The sequence below is a fragment of the Eptesicus fuscus genome, unplaced genomic scaffold, assembly GCF_027574615.1.
Source record: "Eptesicus fuscus isolate TK198812 unplaced genomic scaffold, DD_ASM_mEF_20220401 scaffold_73, whole genome shotgun sequence".
NCBI classification, from domain to species: domain Eukaryota; kingdom Metazoa; phylum Chordata; class Mammalia; order Chiroptera; family Vespertilionidae; genus Eptesicus; species Eptesicus fuscus.
The window spans coordinates 45722-70693 of NW_026557637.1; the positions used below are offsets into that span (position 1 = coordinate 45722).

The 24972-nt window shown below is 46.6% G+C and overlaps 1 pseudogene; it reads left to right on the top strand.

Annotated features, from left to right (window-relative positions):
- LOC114229548 (zinc finger protein 577-like) overlaps positions 1–23177 on the top strand; it is a 51540-nt pseudogene extending 28363 nt beyond the window's left edge.
- The last annotated feature ends 1795 nt before the right edge of the window (positions 23178–24972 follow it).

The window sequence follows — 24972 nt, forward strand, 5'->3', positions numbered from 1 at the left end:
ATTGCCTTATTATTTATTGCCGCCCAAGGCCTTGAAAGAAAAACCACCTGATTTTGTGCATTTAATTTGCAGCCTAGTGCCTTGATTATTGGTGAGGGCATAGGTCACTCTAAAAGGAGACCTTTGCTCTGTCTCTGAGACCAATATGAATCATGTTCTCTGTTCACAGTATGAATTACATAAGCCTCAGCAATGTTTAGGGATCCTGCTCTCCATGTACTGCAAAGGAGACATGTGCCAGGAAGTGTGAAATTTCATAGGCTGGTGTCATTTGTTGTAAGTCTCTGAGGTGGAACCACAATTAGGACAGAAACACTGTTTCAAGAGTGAGTGGGGAAGACTGCAGTAAATTAGATAAGTGCCTCTTCTGAACATAAGGCCACAGATGTTCCAGGTCCTGTGGCTTGTTTGGCCTTTATGTACAGACATTCTCTGGACCTTCAAAACTGTTTCGTGTAGCTGAAGTCATTGGCAGGTAGAATAATCTAATGGTATTCTGTATTCCCTGGCTCCTCTGGGGTGTTCACATAAGGTAGTTGCTCAACAGGCAAGAAGGCAAAGGTAGAGGAAGAATGACCCTGTAATCTGTCCCAGGATGGGTCTTTTGTAAGTACTCAGCATTCCTCTTAAATTTGATGGCAATAGTTTTTTTTTTTTAATATATACACTTTTATGATTTCAGAGAGTAAAGGAGAGAGATCAATGATGAGAATCATTTATCAGCTGCCTCCTGCATGCCCTGCTATGGGGCTCTAGCCCACAACCAGGGCATATGCCCTGATAGGGAATCGAACCCTGACCTCATTTTGCATAAGTTAATGCTTAACCACCTTGCCACACCAGCTGGGCTGATGGTAATAGTCTTCACTGCTTGCCAATATTTGCTGCCACTGAGGCTAGGCTGGTCTACCCAAGAAATGAGGAGAGGGATGTTCGTGTCTACATAGGGTTGCCATCTTAATTTTATAACAACAGAGGGATATCTAGGATTTATATGGAACCACATTCCAAGGCTTTACTGATGAAGAAGGAAATCCACTTTTCTAATGTGCACTGTTTGGTGAGGTTGAACATAATGGGTAAAGCTGAGAAACCGTCACAGGTGAAATAGGCTTCTCTGTTACCCACATCCATGTTGGGGAAAAAATAGGCTTATTGTTGTGAGTATGCCAAACACACAGTTAATTATCTTTTTCAAGTAACTATTTTATATATTTTAAGATGTATTTTTATTACATAGTGAAAGCAAAGGAGAGGGAGAGAAACAGCAATCACGTGCCTCCTGCATGATCAATCATTGGGGATTCAAGAAGGCATGTGCCCTGACCTGGAAGCAAATCAGTGGCTTTCAGTGAACATGATCACACCCAACAAAATGAGGCACAAGAAGCCATGAAGAGTTTATATTTTGTTGTTATTTATTAATTATTGCATTATTTTCAGTATCAACAACTCTACATAAATCTACTTTTGCCACACCCTGTATTTTCCTCCAGTCCTTTTGTCAGCTTTCTGCCTCCCAGCCCTCCATGCAGGCATTGATTTACCTTCCTGTACAATAGAGTTGTTCATAGTTTTCATAATTTTATTGGCACTATCAGGTGAATTCTCTTTAACAAACACTGGCTTCCTTCATGCTACACAGATATTTTGAGATTCAACACTGTTGTTTATGTAAATAGTTAATTTTTCATTTCTAGGAAATCTTGTATTCTATGGATAACCACTTTAACTATTGAGCTGTCTATGATTTCAGTTATTTCTACGTTTGGGATTTTATAAATCAAACACCTGGGCCCTAACCGGTTTGGCTCAGTGGATAGAGCATTGGCCTATGTAGGAGGCAGCTAATCAATGTTTCTTTCTCATCAGTGTTTCTAACTCTATCCCTCTACCTTCCTCTCTGTAAAATAATCAATAAAATATATTAAAAACAAAAATAAAAATAATAAAACAGCTGGGAATGTTGTATTCCATTCTTTCTACAGGTGTATGTCTTAGGGATCAAACTGTTCCAATGTCAGTGAGTGTGTCACATTTTAACATATGGGGAACTGTGATCTAAAGTGGTCAATCACTTGGCCTTCCCACCAACCCACAGTTATGAAAATTCCATTTCTCTGCAACCCTGCCAGCACAATGTAAGGTTAATCTTTTTAAATATTAGCCCCGTCAGTGAATATAATGTTAACTTGCTTTTGTTTTAATTCCATTTCCCTAAAAATGTTTGATGGTGATCATTTCTTCATGCATTTCTTTACACTGTTTTTATCTCCTTTGTTAAAATGTCTGCTCAGGATTTTTGTCTACTTTTAAAGTTAATTTCTTATTCTAACCAATAGTAGGAGAGTGCAGCCTTTACAACATGTTTGAATTTCACTCATTCCTCAATGACTCGAGTGACTTCTTTGCCATATGGAATTCTTGGTTTGGAATTCTATATACAAAATAGTTTTTCTCAATTTTTTAAAAATATATTTTATTGATTTTTTTTACAGAGAGGAGGGAAGAGGGATTGAAAGTTAGAAACATTGATGAGAGAGAAACATCTATCAGCTGCCTCCTTCACACTCCCTACTGGGGATGTGCCTGCAACCAAGGTACATGCCCTTGATCAGAATCAAACCTGGGACCCTTCAGTCCGCAGGTTGACCCTCTATACACTGAGTCAAACTGGTTAGGGCAATTTTTCTCAATTTTTACTTTATGTATGTTTTATATCCCACTTGTGCCATACACTTATAAGTTTAATCTGCATTTTTCACATTCTCTACTGGTGGTCTTTAAGTCTAAGCATTTAATAATACATTAAGTGAAGTCTAGGTTGTAGTATTTTACCATATTACTGGTGTAAATACTCTCATCAACACCACAGTTTGGCACGTCAGACTGCCAAAATGATGCACTTGAACATGGACATAAGATATTTCAGTAGTACCTCATATTTTATTTTCTGCATACTGATACAGTAGCAATGAATGTGCTCAAGAGTCTTCATAATTAAACAGCTGAGTTATTGGAAAGTGAAAAGTTTTAAACATTTTTAAAAGTTTGTTATAAGTGTAGTTGACTTTAAAACATAAATTTTACCTAACTACTGACCAATAGATACACTAGCTTCTGGATCTCCAATGGGGTGCAGGTCAGCTACTGTCTGAGGCCACCCAGCAGGAGCTACAGTGAGAACTACAGTTTTTTCCTCTTTGCTTGGGGTTTGGAGGTTTTGGAGCTGTCTGACCAGAGCTGCAGTTTGTTAGGTTAAGCTGCGATAGGGCTGGCAATTTATATGCAAAACCCACTGCTTGGAGCTTGGGTGGGTTTGTAGATTGTGCGGGGCAGGGTCTCAGGGAGTCACAAGGTAGGGCATGGCAAACAGCGATGGCATTTCTGAGTTTCCAAGTCCCCGTGTCCCATGCCCCAGGGCAGTAAACAATGATTGCTGGGCGCACCTCTGCAAGAAAGCTGCCCTCACTTTCTGATTCAATGGCAGTCCAGCTTCTCCCCATAGAAGTTTGGGTCCCCAGCATCTCCCCAGAAACGAGTTCAGAGTAATCAGGAGCTTGTCTCCCTTCGGGTTGAAAAAAGCGCACCCATTCGCCCTCCGCCAGCCTGATTCGCATGCCTCCGTACCTCAGCTTTTTAGCGCTCGTTCACGTCTCAATGCTCTTTTCTCTTTCCTTCTAGTTGTAGAACTTCCACTCAGCCAGCTTTCCCGTGGTTCTGGGTGATAGATGTTTTGTATTTTAGTTGTAGTTTTGAAATTGTGTGAGGCAGCAGTTTAGGTGTTTACCTATGCTGCTATCTTGGTTTCTCCCAAACCACACTTTTCTAATGTGTACTACATGGTGAGCTTTGACATAAGGATAAAACTGAGAAACTCACACATGAAATATGATTATCTGTCACCAACATACCAGGTGGGTTGAAAACTGATTTAACAATTCTAAATATACTAAACACAGAACTTATTCTTGCCCTGACAAGTTTGGCTCAGTGAATAGAGAGTTGGCCTGCAGACTCAAGGGTCCTGGGTTCGATTCCAGTCAAGGGCATGTACCTTGATTGCAGGCACATCCCCAGTGGGGGGTGTACAGGTGGCAGCTGATTGATGTTTCTCTCTCATCGATGTTTCTGGCTCTCCCTCTCCCTTCCTCTCTGTAAGAAATCAATAAAATATATATTTTTTAAAACTTTTTAAAAACATCTTTATTGATTAAGATATCACATATTTGTCCTCATCCCTCATTCCCATCCCAAAACCCTTTCCATGCATGCCCCCACCCCCTGCTGTCTGTGACCACTGGTTAGGCTTATATGCATGCATACAAGTCCTTTGGTTGTTCTCTTTCCCTTACCCCCACCCTCTCCTACCTTCCCTCTGAGGTTTGATAGTCAGAATGATGCGTCCCTGTCACTATAAACAAGTTGTGGCAAAAGTAGACTTTTAGTTCTGAGTATAAAAACCGCACCGCTTGTGCTTTTAAAAACTATTATTAAAAATACCATTATTTTATTTTTATTTTTTTTAGGAAAAGAGGAGGGAAGGGGGAAGAGAGAGAGATAAACATGCATGAGCTGCCTCCTGCACACCCCTTACTGAGGACCCAGGTAAAGCTGTCACTGACCTGGAATTGAACCAGGATGTTTCAGTGCACTGGATGACACCCAGCCATCTGAGGTACATGGTGAAAGCTGAGTTTATTCCTGTATTTTTATGTATCAACTAGTAGCCTTGCACATGACTCTGTGAGCCAGAAGGCCACTGCCCTCCTGTAGCTCTCCACCCGCTGTCCCGCCCTCTTGTAGCTCTTCCCACCCCCCACCCCCTTTCATAGCTTGCCGCCCTGCCCCCTCCTGTAACTCTCTGCAGCCTGCTTGTACCTCGCTGGCCCACTCTTCTGCTGATCTGTGATCTGGTGCTTGGTTGTTACGCCTCAGAGCATAATGGCTTAATACTATATTCCTCTCTTGTTTGTAGGATTATTTTCCATACCAACAACTCTAATCCTACATTTCCCACAGGCTACATTTTCCTCCTGCCCTTTTATAATCTCTCTTACTTTCCCAATCTTCCATGCAATTATTCATTTTTTGTTCTTTACATTAGATTAGTTCATACCTTTTATAATTGTATATGCACTATACGGTGTTTTATTTTTAACAAATACTGGTTTCTTTAATGTGACATATTTTGAGATCCAATATAATTGCTTATGTGAATACTTTGTTTTATTGCTCAATAGTATGATATTCTAAGGACAACTACTTCCTCTATTGATCTTTCTATAAAATTGGTTATTTCCATGTTTTGGGTATACTACCTAATAAAAGAGTAATTTGCAAATTGAGCACACCTTCGCTACACCCACAAGCCATGCCTACCAGCCAATCAGAAGCAAATATGCACATTAACCCAGCAAAGATGGCAAGGGGAGGGGGCAGTGCCCGCTGCTGGTGGGATCCAAGCCATGATGGTGGACTGGGGCAGGCAGCTTGGTTAGCGCTGGCAGCCACCTGACCAGGTCCCAGATAGAGTCTTAGAGTCAGCCGCCGCCAGCCCCTATCACGGATCATGGACCAGGGCAGGCGGCATGGGTTAGCGCCCTCAGCCGCCTGCCCAGGTCCACCATAGGGCCTTGGAGTCAGCTGTGGCTGACTCGAAGTCCCTATCAGGGATCACGGACCAGGGTAGGTGGCATGGGTTAGCGCCCGCAGCCGTTTGCCCAGGTCCGCGATGAGGACTTGGAGTCAGCTACCACTGACTCGAAGTCCCTATCAGGCATCACGGACCAGGGCAGGCGGCATGGGTTAGCGCCTGCAGCCGCCTGCCGAGATCTGCAATCACGGATCGCGGACCTGGGCAGACGGCATGATCACGGATCACAGACTGGGTCAGGTGGCGTGGGTTAGCGTCTGCAGCCACCTACCCAGGTCCGCAATCAAGGATCATGGACCAGGGGAGGCAGCGTGGGTTAGCACCTGACCAGGTCCGCGATCATGGATCAGGGACAGGGGCAGGCAGCATGGGTTAGTGCCAAAGCCGCCTGCCCAGGTCCGTGATGGATGCTTGGAGTTAGCAGCCACCAGCAGCGGCTGACTCGAAGCCCCTATCAGGGATCATGGACCAGGGCAGGTAGCATGGGTTAGTGCCCGCAGCCACCTGACCAGGTCCCCGATCATGGATCACGGACTGGGGCAGGCGGCGTGGGTTAGCACCCGCAGCCGCCTCACCAGGTCCCCGATAGGGACTTGTAGTCTAGCGTAACAAAAAGAAAATTCAGGAAAAGCAGGAGACAAGGTTTTATAAGTTCTCCCCCAGGTCACCACTGTTCTCTTATACATTTTAACTAGAGGCCCAGTGCACGAAATTCGTGCACGGAGGGGGGTTGTCCCTCAGCCCAGCCTGTACCCTATCCAATCTGGGACCACTCAAGGGATGTCCGACTGCTCGTTTAGGCCCGATCCCACCGGTCTCGGGCTTAACCGGGCAGTCGGACATCCCTCTTACAATCCAGGACTGCTGGCTCCCAACTGCTTGCCTGCCTGCCTGCCTTCCTGATTGCCCCTAACCACTTCTGCCTGCCAGCCTGATCACCCCCTAACCACTCTGCTGCCAGCCTGTTTGCCCCCAACTTCCCTCTGCTGGCCTGGTCACCCCTAACTGCCCTCTCCTGCAGGGTTGATCACCTCCAACTGCCCTTCTTTGCAAGCCTGGTCCCTCTCAACTGCCCTCTCCTGCTGGCCATCTTGTTGTGGCCATCTTGTGTCCACATGGGGGCAGGAACTTTGACCACATGGGGGCAGCTATATTGTGTGTTGCAGTGATGATCAATCTGCATATTACTCTTTTATTAGATAGAATAGAGGCCTGGTACAGGGGTGGGGGCCAGCTGGTTTGCCCTGAAGGGTGTCCCTGATAAGGGTGGGGTTCCCTTGGGGCATGGGGTGGCCTGAGCAAGGGGCCTGTGGTGGTTTGCAGGCCAGCCACGCCCCCTGGCAACCCAAGCGGAGGCCCTGGTATCTGGAATTTATTTTCCTTCTACAATTGAAACTTTGTAGCCTGGAGCAGAGCCAAGCCTGGGGCTCCCTCTGAGGCCGGCAGCCATTTGTGTTGGGGTTATAATGGAAACTTTGTTGCCTTAAGTGGGTGGGCCCGGCCAGAGTGTGGGGAAAGCTTTGCTTCCCCTGTTGCCGGGGGCAACCCTGGCCTGCTCTCTCAAGCTCCGTTCTGCCACCATCTCTGTTTGAATATGTTTACCTTCTATAATTGAAACTTTGTAGCTTGAGTGGAGGCTTAGGCCTGGCAAGGGCAGGCGGAAAGCTTGGCTTCCTCTGTTACCTAGGAAACCTTGCTCTCTGTGGCTGTAGCCTTCTTGGTTGGGTTAATTTGCATACTCGCTTTGATTGGATGGTGGGCATGGCTTGTGGGTGTGTCAGAGGTATGGTCAATTTGCATATTTGTCTATTATTAGGTAGGATTATCCCAGACTTTGCCTGATGGGATTTGATTTGAATTATGCCTGATAGACATTACATGGCATGAATTGTAGGCTCATTCTTTTTGTGGTTGTCTGACTGAGAAAGGCCTTGGAATGAGAGAAGGCACTTTTATTTTCCTTTTTCATTCTATAGAGACTGAGGAATTACAGTTATATGAAGAAGTTAGTGAGAGAATGAAAGTCTCATGCTGTATTTTTCTGTAAGTTTTAGCATGTGGACTATCAAAAACTTGGTGGGATCCTTTTCAAGAGATGTTACAAAAATTATGTTGGAATTAACATTTAAGAGTAAAAGGAGAGAAGTGAGTGGTGGATAAAGGAAAGAACTTTGTCCTAGAAACCAAATAGAAGCCACATAAACCTTCAGATTCTTACTCATTGTGCTTTGGAGGTATTAAAGGATAATTTTTTAAAAGGTAAAATCATGACTCATAATCTGTATAGATAAAAGGCTAAGTGACCAACACTTGGCCATCCGTCCAACCAACCGGTACATATGACGCACACTGGAAATATAAAAATAAACTTTCACTCGCACACGTGCCATACATATAAAGCTTTCGCTGGCGCTAATTTGAAAGTTGCATTTGGTGGGGAAGTTCTTTTCAGAGGGGATTTTTGTGCTGCCATACTATAGTACAAATAAGTTTAAAGTACTGTAGTGTTTGGGGATGTTTCAGACAGTTGTCTCTTAAAACAAATATGAGATCAGAGGATTCTGCTTATAGTGAATGATTAGTAAAACTTGGAGATGGCAAACTTGATAGCAGTTTTCATTTAGGAATGGATATTATTGAAATTCCCCATGAAATGATTTTTAATGTATCTATTATTAAAGCCACCTTTGGAAATAGTATATCTATAGATAATATTAAAAATATATCTAAACATGCAATTCTATGTCCAAAAAAGGAGCACATTCAAAAATTAAATGATGAAATTTTGGATATACTTGATGGAGATTTTCATACCTATTTGAGTGATGATTCCATTGACTCAACAGATGATGCTGAAAAGGAAATTTTTTCTATTGAATTTCTTAATAGGATTACTCCTTCTGGAATGCCATGTTAAAAATTAAAGTTGAAAGTGGGTGCAATCATCATGCTATTGAGAAATCTTAATAGTAAATGGGGTCTTTGTAATGGTACCAGATTTATTATCAAAAGATTGCGACCTAACATTATCAAAGCTGAAATGTTAACAGGATCTGCAGAGGGAGAGATTGTTCTGATTCCAAGAATTAATTTGTCCCCATCTGACACTGGCCACCCATTTAAATTAATTTGAAGATAGTTTCCCATTATGCCAGCATTTGTGATGACTATTACTAAATCACAAGGACAAACTCTAGACAGAGTAGGAATATTCCTACCTGAACCCGTTTTGGGACATGGTCAGTTATATGTTGCTTTCTCTCTCTCTCTCTTTTTTTGAATATTTTAAAAAATATTTTATTGATTTTTTTACAGAGAAGAAGGGAGAGGGATAGAGTTAGAAACATCGATGAGAGAGAAACATCGACCAGCTGCCTCCTGCACACCTCCTACGGGGGATTTGCCCACAACCAAGGTACATGCCCTTGACTAGAATCTAACCTGGGACCTTTCAGTTCACAGGGCGACGCTCTATCCACTGAGCCAAACCAGTTACAGCTGTTGCTCTCTCTTGAGTTCAAAGAGCATATTACGTTAAAGTTAAAGTTGTAAATACTTTATCTCAAGGGAAATTAGTCAAGCACTCTGAAAGTGTTTTTACTCTTAATGTGGTATACAGGGAGATATTAGAATAAGTTTAATCACTTTATCAGTCATTATTTGCATCAATGTTGTTTTTATATTACGAGTTTGTTATTGTTATATCATTTTGTTATTGTTTAGTTATTAATAAAATTGTATTATTTTCATATACATTGTATTCATTTCCTTTTATCTCTTACACTTTTATTATAGACACAGGGCAAATAGCTATATTAAAATATTTCATCTAATTAATTCCCTTTCAATGTGCACGAATTTCATGCACCGGGCCACTAGTTATAAATAAATCTGTACCTGGGCTAAGCATTGTGCTACTCCTGCTCATCCTGGCCCCGCTGAGCCTGCAGCTGCTGCCACTAGGTAGAACATTGGCGTGGAGGCGGAAGAGGCTGGCACTGCTGCAGCTGGCCTCAAAAGATGTGATCCTGTCATCTGGCGCCCGTCAGTCAGCTGAGCGGCACTCCTGCTGTGGGGGCGCACTGACCACCAAAAGACAGCTCCTGCGTTGAGCATCTGCCCCCTGGTTGTCAGTGTGCATCATAGCAAATAGTCAAAAGGTCATTTGGTTGTTTGGTCCCTTAGTCATATATATATGGAGAGAGAGAGAGAGAGAGAGAGAGAGAGAGAGAGAGAGAGAGAGAGAGAGAAGAGAGGCCCAGTGCACAAAATTCGTGCACGGTGGCAGGGGTCTCCTCAGCCAAGCCTGCACCCTCTCCAGTCCGCGACCCCTCGGGGTATGTCCGACTGCCAGTTTAGGCTTGGTCCCAGGCCTAAACCACCAATCAGACACCCCTCTCACAATCCTGGACCTTTGGCTCCTACTTGCTCACCTGCCTGCCTGCCTGCCTGGTTGCCCTAACTGCCCCCCCCCCCCACTGACCTGATTGCCCCTCACTGCCTCTGCATGCCGGCCTGGTCACCCCTATCTGCCCCTCGATGCCAGCCAGGTCGCCCTCAACTGCACCCCCACACACACACACACCAGCCTGGTTGCCCCTAACTGCCCCCCCACACCAGCCTATTTGCTTCTTACTGCACCCCCTGCTGGACTGGCTGACCCCAATTGCTTCCCTCTGCAGGCCCCTTCACCATTAACTGTCCCCCCTTGCTGGCCTTGTCACCCTCAAATGCTCCCCACCGCCAGCCTGGTCTCCTCTCACGTCCCCCCTGCAGACCTGGTCACCCCACGCATCCTGCTGTTCAGTCATTTCATCATCCCTCACTAACCCCACTGTTTGCCTGGTCCTGGGCAGCCATCTTTTGAGGGTGTGAGGGTTAATTTGCACATTTCCTCTTTATTATATAGGCTAGTCTGCTGTAGGGGCCCTGTCCAGAGTATGCCGGAGGTTCAAGGCCAACTTGCCATGCCCATGCATATAGGAAAGGACACAGCAGTATTACAATGGCAAAGGCCTTTTATGCCCTATGTATGTGTGGGCACAATCACTCAGAAGTAGCACTATATATACTGCATAAGAGCACACTTACCTAACCAGTTTGTGTTAATTTAGCTCGAGCACCACTAATTGGCATGAGACCTCTTTTGTCTGAGCGGGTAAATAAGGTGCCACTGACCAGCGAGGTTTGGGCTGTTCTGTTTGTAATAAACCATCAACCACTTACCTGTTGTCACCCATGGGTTCTTCCAGTCTCCTGCACCCAGATGGGTCAAGCCCCTGATAGAGTAACTTGCCACAAACACCTGCTTTTCTTTCTTTTTTTTTTCTTATAGATGACTTCGTGTTTATTTATTTATTTTTTTAAATTTCTTTATTGATTAAGGTGTCACATATTTGTTCTCATCCCCCCATTCCCATCCCACACCCCTCCCCACGGATGCCCCAACCCCCTGTTGAACTTAACCATTGGTTAGGCTCATATACATGCACACAAGTATTTTGGTTGATCTCTCCCCCCTCCCCCCACCCCCCATCGATAGTTCGATCGATGCCTCCTTTTTTCTGGTTCTGTTCTTGTTCATTAGTCTATTTTGTTCATCATTTCCCCAGATGAGCGAAATCATGTGTCACTAGAGATATACTTATAAGAACTGAATGTGAGACGAGCAATACTAGTTATGCTGACAGGCAAATGAATCAGTCTGTAGTGAGTTTCTTTCTGGACCAACAGTTCTTTTGAGACCCAATTCCAATGTCCACCAGTTCCTTATGTGTACATGTCGGCACTGACCCCTCAGCTCTGGATGGTGGACAAATGGTGGTAACGGAGGTCCGACTCCCTCTGGTTTGGTCTCGGCCGGACCAAGGGGCACGGCTTCACCTGGACTCAGGGGCACATGGCCTCACCCGGACCCAGGGGTGCGTGGCCTCACCCGGGCCCAGGACCCAGCCTCACCCGGGTCCAGGGGCACACAGCCTCACCCGGACCTGGGATCCAGCTTCACCCGGACCCAGGGACGCGTGGCCTCACCCGGACCCAGGTGCGTGTGGCCTCACCAGGATCCAGGGGCACACAGCCTCATCTGGACCCAGGGGAGCATGGCCTCACCCGGGCCCGGGACCCAGCCTCACCCGGATCCAGGGGCACACGGCCTCACCCGGACCCGGGATCCGGCTTCACCCGGACCCAGAGGCGCGTGGCCTCACCCGGACCCAGGTGCGTGTGGCCTCACCAGGATCCAGGGGCACACAGCCTCATCTGGACCCAGGGGAGCATGGCCTCACCCGGGCCCGGGAACCAGCCTCACCCGGATCCAGGGGCACACGGCCTCACCCGGACCCGGGATCTAGCTTCACCCAGACCCAGGGGCACATGGCCTCCCCCGGACCCAGGGGCGCGTGGCCTCTCCCAGACCCAGGGGTGCGTGGCCTCATCCGGACCCAGGTGCGCGAGGCCTCACCCGGACCCGGGACCCAGCCTTACCTGGATCCAGGGGCACATGGCCTCACTCGGACCCAGGATCCAGCTTCACCCAGACCCAGGGGCGCGTGGCCTCACCTGGGCCCGGGACGCAGCCTCACCCGGATCCAGGGGCACACGGCCTCACCCGGACCCGGGATCCAGCTTCACCCGGACCCAGAGGCGCGTGGCCTCACCCGGACCCAGGGGCGTGTGGCCTCACCCGGACCCAGGGGCGCGTGGCCTCACCCGGGCACGGGACCCAGCCTCACCCAGATCCAGGGGCACACGGCCTTACCCGGACCCGGGCTCTGGCTTCACCCAAACCCAGAGGTGCGTGGCCTCACCCGGACCCAGGAGCGTGTGGCCTCACCCGGACCCAGGAGTATGTGGCCTCACCCGGATCCAGGGGCACACGGCCTCACCCGGACCCAGGGGCACGTGGCCTCACCCGGGCACGGGACCCAGCTTCACCCAGGTCCAGGGGCACATGGCCTCACCCGGACCCGGAATCCGGCTTCACTCAGACCCAGGGGCGCGTGGCCTCACCCAGACCCAGGGACGTGAGGCCTCACCTAGACCCAGGGGCGTGTGACCACACCTGAGCCCAACGGCGCGCAACCTCGCCCGCACCCATGTCCCAGCGGGGTTTCGTCTTCTTGATCCCAATTCCTGTTGGTCAGTTCCCTCTCAGCAATTCCTGCGGCCATTTTCTCAGAGCTCCAGGATGGCTGCTGCAGAACTCGTTGGGCGGCCGGCTCGGCTAAGCTTCAGTGTGCCCGGTTCGCGGCGGCAGGCTGGTCCGGTGTCGCTGCGTCGGCCCTTGGGTCTGCAGCGGTGGCCGGTCGCCGAGCGTGCGCACCTGGCCGCTTCCGGGGCGTTGAGATTCTTGAAGGACTCGGAGGTCAGCAAGCGCGGAGTCTCCCACCCCATGTCTCTCAGGGGCTCGTCTGTCTGTGCTCGGCAGCGAGTGGAGCCGTCCCTTCAGCCGGAGACTGCTGGGGGAACTGCGCCGAGCACGTTCCAGGCCGCCATTGTGTCTCCTGAGCCGTAGTTCTTAAAGTGTGGTCTTTGGGTCACCGGCATCAGCATCATCCCGCATACCCCACTCTTTTATTCTAGTTGTAGAGCATCTGCTCAGCCAGCCCTCCGGTGGTTCTGGATGGTGTCTGCTCTGCTCTCCTGTCATAGTCTCAAAATTGTTGTGGTAGACAACAATCAGGCTTCCGCCCTATGCCTCCATTTTGGTCCTCCTTTGTATAGTTAAGTCTTGATTGTTGTTGGTGTCACTGGGAGGAATTTTCCTCCAGGCCAATTGGCCATGAGGGCCCTCTTTGTCTATAAAGGAAGAGTTGCTGTGCAGGAGACACGTTTATGGGCTGGGTCTTGGTGCAGCAAGGCTTTGGCGCTCACTGAGTCTGCCTCTTGAATGTGTCCCTTATGCATGTGGTTGAAATCTGGTGTCATCTCACACAGACCACTAGATGCCCTCGTTTCTGGGTCTCCAATGGAGTGTAGGTCAGCTACTGCCTAAGGCCACTCAGCAGGGATTACAGCAAAATCTGTAGTTTCCTCCTCCTGTCTGAGAGGCCCTGAAGCAGTCCAACTAGAACCGAAGTTCATCTGGTCAAGCTGCCACAGGGCAGGCCACCTACATGCAAAAGCCGCTGCTTGGAGCGCAGGTGCGCCTGCAAGAGTTGCGGGGCGGGTCTTCAAAACGTGCGGGGCAGGTCCCAGGGCGGGGCGGGTCTCAGGGTGGGGCGGGGTCTCAGGGTGCCAACAGGCCATGGAGTGGCGAACAGCCATGGCTGCAAGTCTGCTTTTTCTGCTTTCCACGTTTCTAAGCCCCCTCATTCCGCACTCCAGCGCAGCAAACACTGATTGCTGGGCGCACCTCCGCAAAAGTCCAGCCTCTCCCCGCAGGCGTCTGGGTCTCCTGCGCATCCCCAGAAGCTGGATTTCAGGGTGATTGGGAGCTAATCTCCCCTAGGGTTGGAACAAAAGCCGCGCGTCCCCTCCCCCGCCACCAGCCCGACCCATGCGCCTCCGCACCTCATCCCCTCCGATTTCGCTCGTTTCCTCTTCCCTCTTAGCTGTAAATCCACCATTCAGCCAGCTCTCCTGTGGTTCTGGGTTGCAGACGCTCTGTCCTCCAGTTGTGTTTTTGAAATTGCTGTATGCGGCGCAGTTCATTTGTTTAATTTTGCCGCCTTCTTGGTTCTCCTCTGTCAAAATGGCTAAAGGACTTGAATGTAAGATGGGAAATCCTAAGAATCCTCCAAATCAGTGTTGGCGGCCTCCGGGGCCCCGAGGATCTCTCTGGGCAGCTCGGCCAGGTTGGTGACGCGGATGAGCCCCTCCTGCAGAAAGATGGTCTCTTCCTTCACCGAGAGCCACTGCGCCGAGTCCGCGGCCTCCGCCACAGCAGCTGCCATGGTGCCCACGAGCCCATGGCCTCGGCTGCGGTGCTGACTGAGAGGAGCAGCCGCCAGGCCTGGGGAGACACGAGGAGCAGTCGCCGCCCTCACCAGTCCATCTTTTAGTTGTATTTCCGAAACTGCCATGCGAGGCAACAAATCAGCCTTTCACCTCTGCCGCCATCTTGGCTCCTCTGCTTTTCTTTTAATATTGTGATATTTTCATAGGGAAAACAAGAAATAAACCTCCAGGAGTGGTTCAATTGGATGAACATGCTCCCCTGCACAGAAAGGTTTCCAGTTCCAATCCCAGTGAGGACACACAGTAGGGGCATGCCAGCTCGGTCCTCAGTGTGGGTCTTTGCAGAAGCCAGCCAATGAACGTTTCTCTCTCTGTCTCTCTCTTTAAAAATCAATTTAAATAGTATGTATATAAATCTGTTAATATTTGTGATCTTCAGGAATAATTGAAATAATAATTTTCACCTCAAGGAGCATTCTGAGCATCAAAAAACCTGAAATAATATCTATTTTAAAAATATATTTTATTGATTTTTTACAGAGAGAAGGGAGAGGGAGAGAGAGTTAGAAACATCGATGAGAGATGAACATTGATTAGCTGCCTCCTGCACACCCCCTACTGGGATGTGCCCACAACCAAGGTACATGCCCCTGACTGGAATCGAACCTGGGGCCTTTCAGTCCACAGGCCGACGCTCTATTCACTAAGCCAAACTGGTTAGGGCTGAAATAATATCATAAAACAAGAGATCAATTGAAGACAACACTTCCAAAATCTGAGAGATGTCATTTTCCAGTGCAACTGGGGTGCCCCAACTCCTATATTTGTAATGACCAGTCAGTGACCTGGGTTGTAATGGCACTTGTTGGTTCTGAAAATGTCAGTTACTGAAAGGGCAATGCATTGTTAACATTCTCCACCATTCCTATTTAAATCCAAGCATTCAGTAATGCATTAAGTGAAGTATATATTGGTAATCATAAATATTGCAATGGAAATTTTTTTCTCAATTTTTAACTCATGTAGAATTTAAATGCCCTTGTACCATACACTTACAGATTTCATCTGCATTGTTAACATTCACCACCAAAAGTCTGAGCATTAAGTAAAATATACATTGGTAATCTTTGTTAACATTGCTGGTGTAAATACTCTCATCGTTGTGAGGTTCAAACTGCCAAAATGATAGAACTAAACATGGATATAATAACATATTTCAGTAACACATCATTATATTTTATTTCCAATATGCTGATATAGCAATACCAAATATGCTCAAAACCTTTAATAATAAAAGAGTAAAATTATTGGGAAACATTAAGTTTAAACATTTTTTTAAAATTTGATTTAAGTAGAATTAATTTAAAATGCACATTAAAGAAGGAAAAAAAAGAAACATGCTCTTTTGGTATCTCTCTGCAAGCCTGCATCGCTGAAACCAAGCTCCTCAGGCCCTTATCAGTGGCATAAAAAATATCTTTTGGCACAAAAAATAACTGCAGCAAAAATATAGTCTGCCTTTGAAGCAGCTTACATGAAATATATCCATGTGAAAAAGATACTTACGGAACCCCATGAACCCTATTCCAGTCTTACACCACTATCTGTCATCATGATGGTTTTTTTGTATCTATCTATTCTCAGGTACATTATTGGATTATTTTACTTAAAATTCCACATATGTTTGACCGTACAGTGGGTCAGAAAATCATCTCAATAATGCCAAGGTTGCAAGTTCCAACCCCAGTTGGGGTGGTGATTACAAGTACCAAACCAAATGTATAAAAAATGGAAAACAAAATGGATGCCCCTCTCTCTATATATATTTCTCTCTCTCTCTCTCTCTCTCTCTCTCTCTCTCTCTATATATATATATATATATATATATATATATATATATGTATATATATATATATATATATATATGTATATACATATATATATACACTAGCGTTCCCATTGCAGGAAAAATCCTGCAATAGGGTTTCCTGGTGCACTCTACCCTGCCCTGCCTGCTCTCCTCCCTTGTCCCCCGCCCCGCCTTCTCCGTCAGCCCCCTGCTTTTCTCCCTTCTCCACCAGTCCGCCCGCTCTTCTTCCTTCTCCCCCGGCCCCGCCTGCGCTCCTCCCTTCTCCCCCGCCCCGCCTTCTCCGCCAGCCTGCCTGCTCTCCTCCCTTCTCTCCCGCCCCGCCTCCACTCCTCTCTCCGGCTTGCTTGCTTCTCCGCAGCTTTGCTCCCTTCTGCAGCTCTTGGCTTCTTTCTATGCTGTCTTGATATGCAAATTAGCCACCATCTTTGTTGGGGTAATTTGCATACTCGTCCTGATTGGTTGGTGGGCGTGGCTTGGCTGGTGGGCATGGCTTGGGCGTAGCGAAGGTGTGGTCAATCTGCATATTTGTCTATTATTAGGTAGGATATATATACTTTTTAATCACCCAATTAGTCCACACACTTGTGAACACCAGCACAACCCAGGGTTGTGGTGACCAGCAGCCAGCGTTCTCATGAGGGCAGAGCGGGCAATGACCCAGAGAACAGTATGGAACCTACCATTGCTGTCAGTGCAGCAGGTGGGGAATCAATGCTGAGCTGCACACTCACCCCCAGGGGATGATGACATCAGTGTGATCTCTGTGACTAAAAGCACCAGGAGAATTATCCTCCAGGACATGCCCTTGTGGTCTCTGCACCTTCCAGCTGATGTTGAGACTGACCTATTTCAGATTCAGTGGGATGAAGTGTCCCAATTCCTCTCAGGTGTCAAGGCTGCGAGCAGAAAACGGCCCAGGGAAGCTGCCAGAAAGAATTGGTGCTGGGCCATGTGTGTGGTTCTGAGGCCCTGCCTAGTCCTAGTCCAGGCCGGTGGTCTCTCTGCTCTTTGGGGCCATGGTGAGTGGGAAATGGAGCAAGCTATGCTGCAGGAGTTCCTGGGGGCTCATGACCTGGGAATCAGCATGTGCTCCAAGAAAACTTGTGACCCAGGCAGGGCGAACCTAGTCCACTGTAATGAAGTGCTCCAGCCATTGCCATGCCCAGGGAGGGAGAGGAGCTGTCTCTGCAGAGGCTGATTCCCTATTGCCCAGCAGTGGGATTTCAGGCTGCTGAGCCAGGTGGTGCTGTCCTGGGTTACAAGTGTCTTGAAATTTAGGCACCAAAGAGGGTTCTGATATTTATCAATCTAGAGAGAGAATGTGTCCCTGGTGTTTTCTTCATGGGTAAAAATCCACCCTCCTGCACTGAGACTGGTCTACTGCCTGCACAGCCCACTCCTGTACACTCTTTCCTGGCTGTGCCTGGGATGTTCCACTAAAGATGAGGCATGCTTCTCAAGTGAGATGATGAACCCTGAACTCTGGGCATAGTGTGCTGCTGGGGTTTGTGGGTGAAGGAGCAGAGAGGTTGGGGTCAGGGACAGAGCTGGAGAGGGGCAGAGTCCTTGAGAGGGTGGGCTGAGGGAAGGCTCTAGGAATGAGACTTGGGATCAGACTGGATGTAGAGGCAGCAGCCAAGGGCGGGTACATCTGAGACCTGTAAGGACCGAGGGCATGGACAGTGTTCACCCAACTGTTCCAGACAACGGAGTTACAGAGTCCCCTCCCCTTAGGTGCTGATGTCCCAGTGGAGGACAGCCCACAGACAATGAACAGGACAGCTGTGACAGATGACAGGTGCTCAAGCATAAGGTGAAGCCAGTGGTGCTCAGTGGGGGCCTCCCTGAGAAAAAATCTGGGAAGGGGTGGCAGAGTCCAGTGGAAGGCCTGCTGGGAGTGTACCTGCTCTCCCCCAATTTGGGAGATAGAGATCTCTGTGGCTGCTTTGGACAACTGAAATTAGAAAGGGGGGTCCTGGGTGCATGTGGGGGCCGTGGCAGGATTTGACCTTCTCAGGAGGCCTCACAGTTTGCCTCCAGGACCAGGCTGCCTTCAGAAGGACTGATGGGCAGCCCCTTCAGAAAAATCATTGCCAGAGGGAAATTTACAATCCTGAATGCACATAAAGAATCCAGGGGCTTAACCATGTTTGCTTATTTATGAGTACAAGTGCATCTGTAAGGTGCTTTAGTTTACTCACCACAAGGATAGTTCTCCAGAGGAAAATGACAAACCCCGAAATGTACAAGGAGACAGTGATGATGGTAAGCTTCCACAGAATTTCAAAAAAACTGGCTGGAGGACACAGTAATGGGGCAGGATATGCAATAGATGAAATACTATGTGTGATCCTGAGGAGCCTTAGACATTTACAATACATCTGTCTCAGGAAATCATCTTTTGAATCCCAACACCAGCCTCCATGTGATCTCCAGAGGATTCTCTGCTTTAAGAAAGACTACAAGTTGGCTGCCTCCTGCCTCCTGTGTCACTGACAGTATCTATAAACATTAAAACATGGGTTTCACTACGGAAAGCACAGTTTCTAGTTCCCCATGGGCTCTGCTCACTCCAGGGTCTAACGTTATGTTGGAATCCCTCAGAAACAGCTTCTCCCATGGGAAAGTTAATTTTTTTCACTCAGACTAACCCAAAAGCTAAAAGCTGAAAGAGATTACTTTAATTAGAAATCATCAGATTTAATGGCTTAAATAAAAACTAGGAGGGGATCATGACTATGACACTAATAGTGTGGGGTTTTTCTGAAATCCGTGATATTGATTCGTTTAGCCTCTTACATGACAGTAGATAGACTTCCACTTAGTTCAGATGATTCTGATAACCGTTCTAGAGAGATAGCTTTAGATTTAACCATATGTACTTAAAATATCAACACCTTAATTTCTTTAATTCTGTCCCACGGAATCGTTTATTAATTTTAGAGAGAGAAGAGGAGAGAGAGAGAGAGAGAGAGAGAGAGAGAGAGAGAGAGAGAGAGAGAGGAAAGAAAAAGCCTTGATAAAAAAGGAAAAATGGGTCAATTGCTTCCTCTTTAATTTCTGAACAAGGATCAAATTTGCAACCTAGTTAGTTAAGTGCCCTTACCATGAATCAAGCAGGCTATCAGTTTTTGGGTGTGTACTTTATGAGAGGATGTTCCAACCCACTGAGCCCCCTGAGCAGGGCAGCACCTTAATTCTTAATGTTTCCTTTAAGAGAGTAAATTAGTATGACTAAGCATTTGTGGGTTCCAAAACTTTCTGTGATTTAGAAGGCACATAATAATGGCAGAAAATCACTCTTTGTGCAATATTGGCTTATTTTGCATTGCTGACCAAGGCCTTGAAAGAAAGTCTGCATGACTTTGTGCTTCTAATTTGTAGCCTGGTGCCTCTGTGATTGGAGCTCAATGGTGATAAAGAATAGGGGTTCTTTATTGTTTTTGTGTGAATGATATGAATTATACTAGATGCCCAGTGCATGAATTCGTGCACAGGTGGGGTATCTCGACCTAGCCGGAGATTGGGGCAAATTTGGGCCATCTTGTCCAGTCCAGATCAGCCAGACCCCAGCAACAATCTAACCTACTGGTTTGAGTGTCTATTCCCTGGTGGACAGTGTGCGTCATAGCAGTCGGTTGTTCCGGGTTGTTCCACAGTTAGGGTCAATTTGTATATTACCCTTTTATTATATACGATAGATTCTTTGTTCACAGTAAGCATACATAATTCTCAGCAATGTTTCAAGAAACTCCTCCCCACAGACTTCAAAACAGCCATGTGCCATTTAGTATGAAATTTCATAGGCTGGTGTCATTTGTTGTAAGACTCTGAGGTTTAAATGGAACCACCATTAGGACAGAAACACCATATTCACAATGAGTGGGAAAGACTGTAGTAAACTGGAGGAAAAGTGCCCTTCTGAACAGTTTCCAAAAATGATCAAAGGTCTGTTGCTTGTGTGATGTTTGCTAACAGACATTCTCAGGGCCTCCATATCTGTTTTCTGTGGCTGAAGTCATTGGCAGAAAAAATCAAGAGTTCGTAGGAGTCCCTGGCCTCACCTCAAGGTTTCCTTAACTGGTAAGACATTAGAGCTGAGGAAGGATGATCCTATAATCAGTCCCAGGATGTATTTTTTGTAACAGTCAGCATTCCTATGGATTTTGATGGCAAAAGTCTTCACTGCTTGCCGATATTTGCAAGGCTGGTCCTCCCGGGAGATTAGGAGAGAGATGGTAGAGCCTATATATGTTTGCGATTTTAATTTCCTAACAAGACAGGGATATCCAGGACTTTATTTGGAAGTACTGTTTAAGGCTTTATTAAATCTATATATAAATGACATGCAACAAAATGCACTCTTCTAATGTCTACTATGTGGTAAGCTTGGACATATGGATAAATCTGTAAAAATGTCACATGTGATATGAAAACCTGCTCAAAGTCACTAATCATCCAAGAGATGCAAATCAAAACGACAATGCGGTACCATCTCACACCTGTCAGAATGGCTATCATTCAACAAATCAACAAATTACAAGTGCTGGAGAGGAAGTAGAGGAAAAGGAACCCTCCTGCACTGCTGGTGGGAATGCAGACTGATGCAGCCACTGTGGAGAACAGTATGGAATTTCCTCAAAAAACTAAAAATGGAACTCCCGTTTGACCCAGTGATCCCACTTCTAGGAATATATCCCAAGAAACTAGAAACACGAATCAGAAAGGATATATGCACCCCTATGTTCATGGCAGTACAATTCACCATAGCTAAGATTTGGAAACAGTTTAAGGGTCCCATCAGCAGATGATTGGATTAAAATCTGTGGCACATCTACACAATGGAATACTATGCTGCAGTAAAAAGGAAGGAGTTCTTACCATTTGCAGCAACATGGATGGAGCTGGAGAGCATTATGCTAAGTGAAATAAGCCAGGCAGAGAAAGATAAATATCACATGATCTCACTCATTTATGTAATATAATGAACGACATAAACTCATGAACAAAAACAGGTCCAGAGACAGAGAAACATTGATCAGAATGTCAAACCTCAGGGAAGGTAGGGGAGGGTGGGGGTAAGGGGAAGAGATCAACCAAAGGACTTATATGCATGGATATAAGCCTGGTCAATGGATACAGACAACAAGGAGGTAAGGTCATGAATGGGGGTATTGGGGGTTAATGGGGGAATAAGGACACATATGTAATATCTTAATCAATCAATCAATTTTTTTAAATGTCACGTGTGAAATAATCATATATCTCACCCATCTATAGATTGTAGCAAAAGTAGTCTTACAGATGTGGGTTTGCAAATCCCAGAGTTTATTCTCTTATCTACACTAATAAAAGAGAAAGATGCTAATTGACCATACCTCCGCTATGACAACCAGCCAATCAGGGCTGATATGCAAATTAATCCAACAAAGATGGCGTGTAAATTTGCATATGCAGGCGGGGCGGGCAGTGCCAGATGTCACCTGTGGGTCTGGGCCGAGATGGGGCTGGCAGCGCCAGAAGCTGCCCAAGAGTTCCGGTCCTCAATTGAGGACCAGGCAGGCTGGGCGGGCAGTATCTCCGGGATCACTTTCTACCCCCCAGCCGCCTGCAGACACTGGTGGAGCAGGCCCAGGTTGAACATTTTAATGAAAATGGGATGCCTGTGCCCCAGCTCACCACGCCCTGTCCCTGGCGAGGAGAGGGCAGTGGGCAGTTAGGAGGCACCGAGGTTCGAAAAGGATTGGGAGAAATCTGTAGGCGCGCTACCAGGAAGAGGTGCTGAACCATGAGGACATGGAGTGCTGGCTGATGGAGATGCGCAAATGTGCAGAGGAGGCGGCTCTCGCCAGCGCTGAGCTCAAAAAGCGCATCGACAGCCTGATGGACGAAATCACCTTTCTAAAGAAGGTGCATGAAGAGGAGATTGCCAAGCTTCAGGCGCAGATCCAGTACACTCGCTCAGATCTCCGTGGAGATGGACGTGTTCTCCAAGTCCGACCTCTCCACCACTCTCAAGGACATCCGCTCCCACTACGAGAAGCTGGCTGCCAAGAACATGTAGAGTGCCAAAGAATGGTACAAGAGCCGCTTCACCATGCTGACAGAGAATGATGCCAAGAACACCTACGCTGTGCGCGCCGCCAAGGACGAGGTGTCCGAGAGCCATGGTCTGCTCAAGGCCAAGACCCTGGAGACTGAACAAGCCTGGGCATGAATGAAGTGCTGGGAAAGCAGCTGCAAGAGCTGGAGGATAAGCAAAACGCCGACATTAGTACTATGCAGGACACAATCAACAAATCAGAGAATTAGAACTACAAAGAGTGAAATGGCATGACATTTAAAAGAATACCAGGACCTCCTCAATGTGAAGATGGCTTTGGACATTGACATTGCAGCTTACAGGAAACTCTTAGAAGGTGAGGAGACTTGGCTTAGTTTCACCAGCCTGGGAAGCATAACAAGTGGCTACTTCCAGAGTTCTCAGGTCTTTTAATGATCTGCCTACAGTGGTTTACAGACTAGCTCCTACTTGATGTCCACTCACTCCTTCTCTTCTTAATACATCAGCCACGTCCAGTAGGAGCAGATAGAGGTGGAGGAGACCAATGAGGCTGCAAAAGCTGAGAAGCTAAAGATGAGCCCCCCTCTGAAGGAGAAGCTGAAGAGGAGGAGAAGGAAAAGGCTGAGGAAGAGGAAGAAGGTGCTAAGGAAGAATTTGAGGATGAAAAGGAGGAAGAAGGAGGTGAAGGTGAAGGAGAAGATGCCCAAGAAGCTGAGGATAAGAATAAAGATGAAGGTACGGGGGAGGAGCAATCAACCAAGAAGAAAGATTGAGCCCTCATTTCCTTAATTATTTAAGGAATAATCCTCCTGAAACCAGGTCAACCCTGTCACCAACCTAGCAAGTGAGTTCCCAATACTATATGAAATAAGAAGTCAATATATATAACATTCTTAGGTGACTCAGGCTGGACATTAAATGTTGTGCTGTCTTTTCTCCTCATGCAGAGTATCTGTTTGCTTGCAGAGTGGCTGCTTGGCTTGCTGCCAGCCTATGCATGGTCCACGCTTATGAGTTCAGGATCTATGACAATGTGAATAATTCAGATGTATACAATAAAAACACATGAATACATGAATTCACTAATATTAATGTTAAACTTCTTGGAAAAAGTAGTCCTTTGAATCTTTGGTGGTTAGAAATTAAAGACCTCAAATCATGTGCAATAAACAGTAAATAAAGTTACACCAAATGACAAAAACAATAACAACAACAAACAAACCACAAAACATTAGTGGCCAGGAAACGTTCAAAGAGCTGGGGAACCATTCCCAAATCAGGAAGGGAAGTCACAAGGTGTATATTATTGCTACGAATACAGTATTTCCTACTAATTACAACATATACAATGTAATGTATTGGATGCCTTCCTATGGCATGAAGTACGTATTATCATAGAGTAATACTGGTAGATATGTTATAGTTATGGCAGTATGCCATATCGTATCTATATTAATAAAAGGGTAATATGCTAAATAGACCATGAGACCTTCCAGACGACCTTCCGGACAAAGCCATGGTAATGGGGCCAAGGCAGAGGGTAGGGGTGATCTGGCCAGGAAGGGAGGGCAGTTGGAGATTATCAGGCTAGAAGAGGGGGGCAGTTGAGGGAGAGCAGATCAGCAGAGGGGACCAGTTGGAGGTGAGCAGGCCAGCATGGGGGTGCAGTTGGGGGCAAGCAGGCCAGCAGGCAGAGTGGTAAGGAGCGATCAAGCAGGCAGGCAGGTGATCAGTTAGGAGCCAGCAGTCCCGGATTGTGAGGGGGTTGTCCGACTGCCGGTTTAGACCTGATTCCACAGGGGTCCCAGATTGGAGAGGATGCAGTCCAGACTGAGGGCCCCCCTGCCCCTATGCACAAATTTCGTGCAACGGGCCACTAGTTTTATATAAGTCATTTTCCTTTTTAAAAATAATGTATTTGACCTTTTAGAAAGAGAGGAAGGGAGAGAGTGAGACATGGAGATATGTGAAACATTGAACTGCTGCCTCCTATCTGCCACCTACAGGGCATCCAGGTAGGCATGTGCCCTGTCCTGGACTGGAACCACTGAGCTTTCAGGGCAAGGGATGGTGCCCAACCAACTGAAGTACAATGGCCCTGGAAGAGATTATTCTTGTGTTATTATTAACTAACTATTGTATTAATTTCCTTACCAACAACTCTACACCTACTTTACCACAACCTACATTTACCTCCTGCCCTTTTATAATTTCTCTTTCTGCCTTCCCCAGCTCTAAATGCAGTCACTCATTTTCCTTCCTTTACAAGATTAGTTCACATTTTTCATAATGTTATAAACAGTATATTGTGTGTATTCTTTAACAAGTATGGGACTCTTTCATGCTACACAGTTAATTTGAGGTTCAACACTAATGCTTATGTGAAATGTTAATTGTTTTGTTTTTCTATTTAGTATTGTGTTCTGTAAATAACCTCTTTATTGATCTATGTTTTTTTTTGTTGTTGTTGTTTTGTTGCTA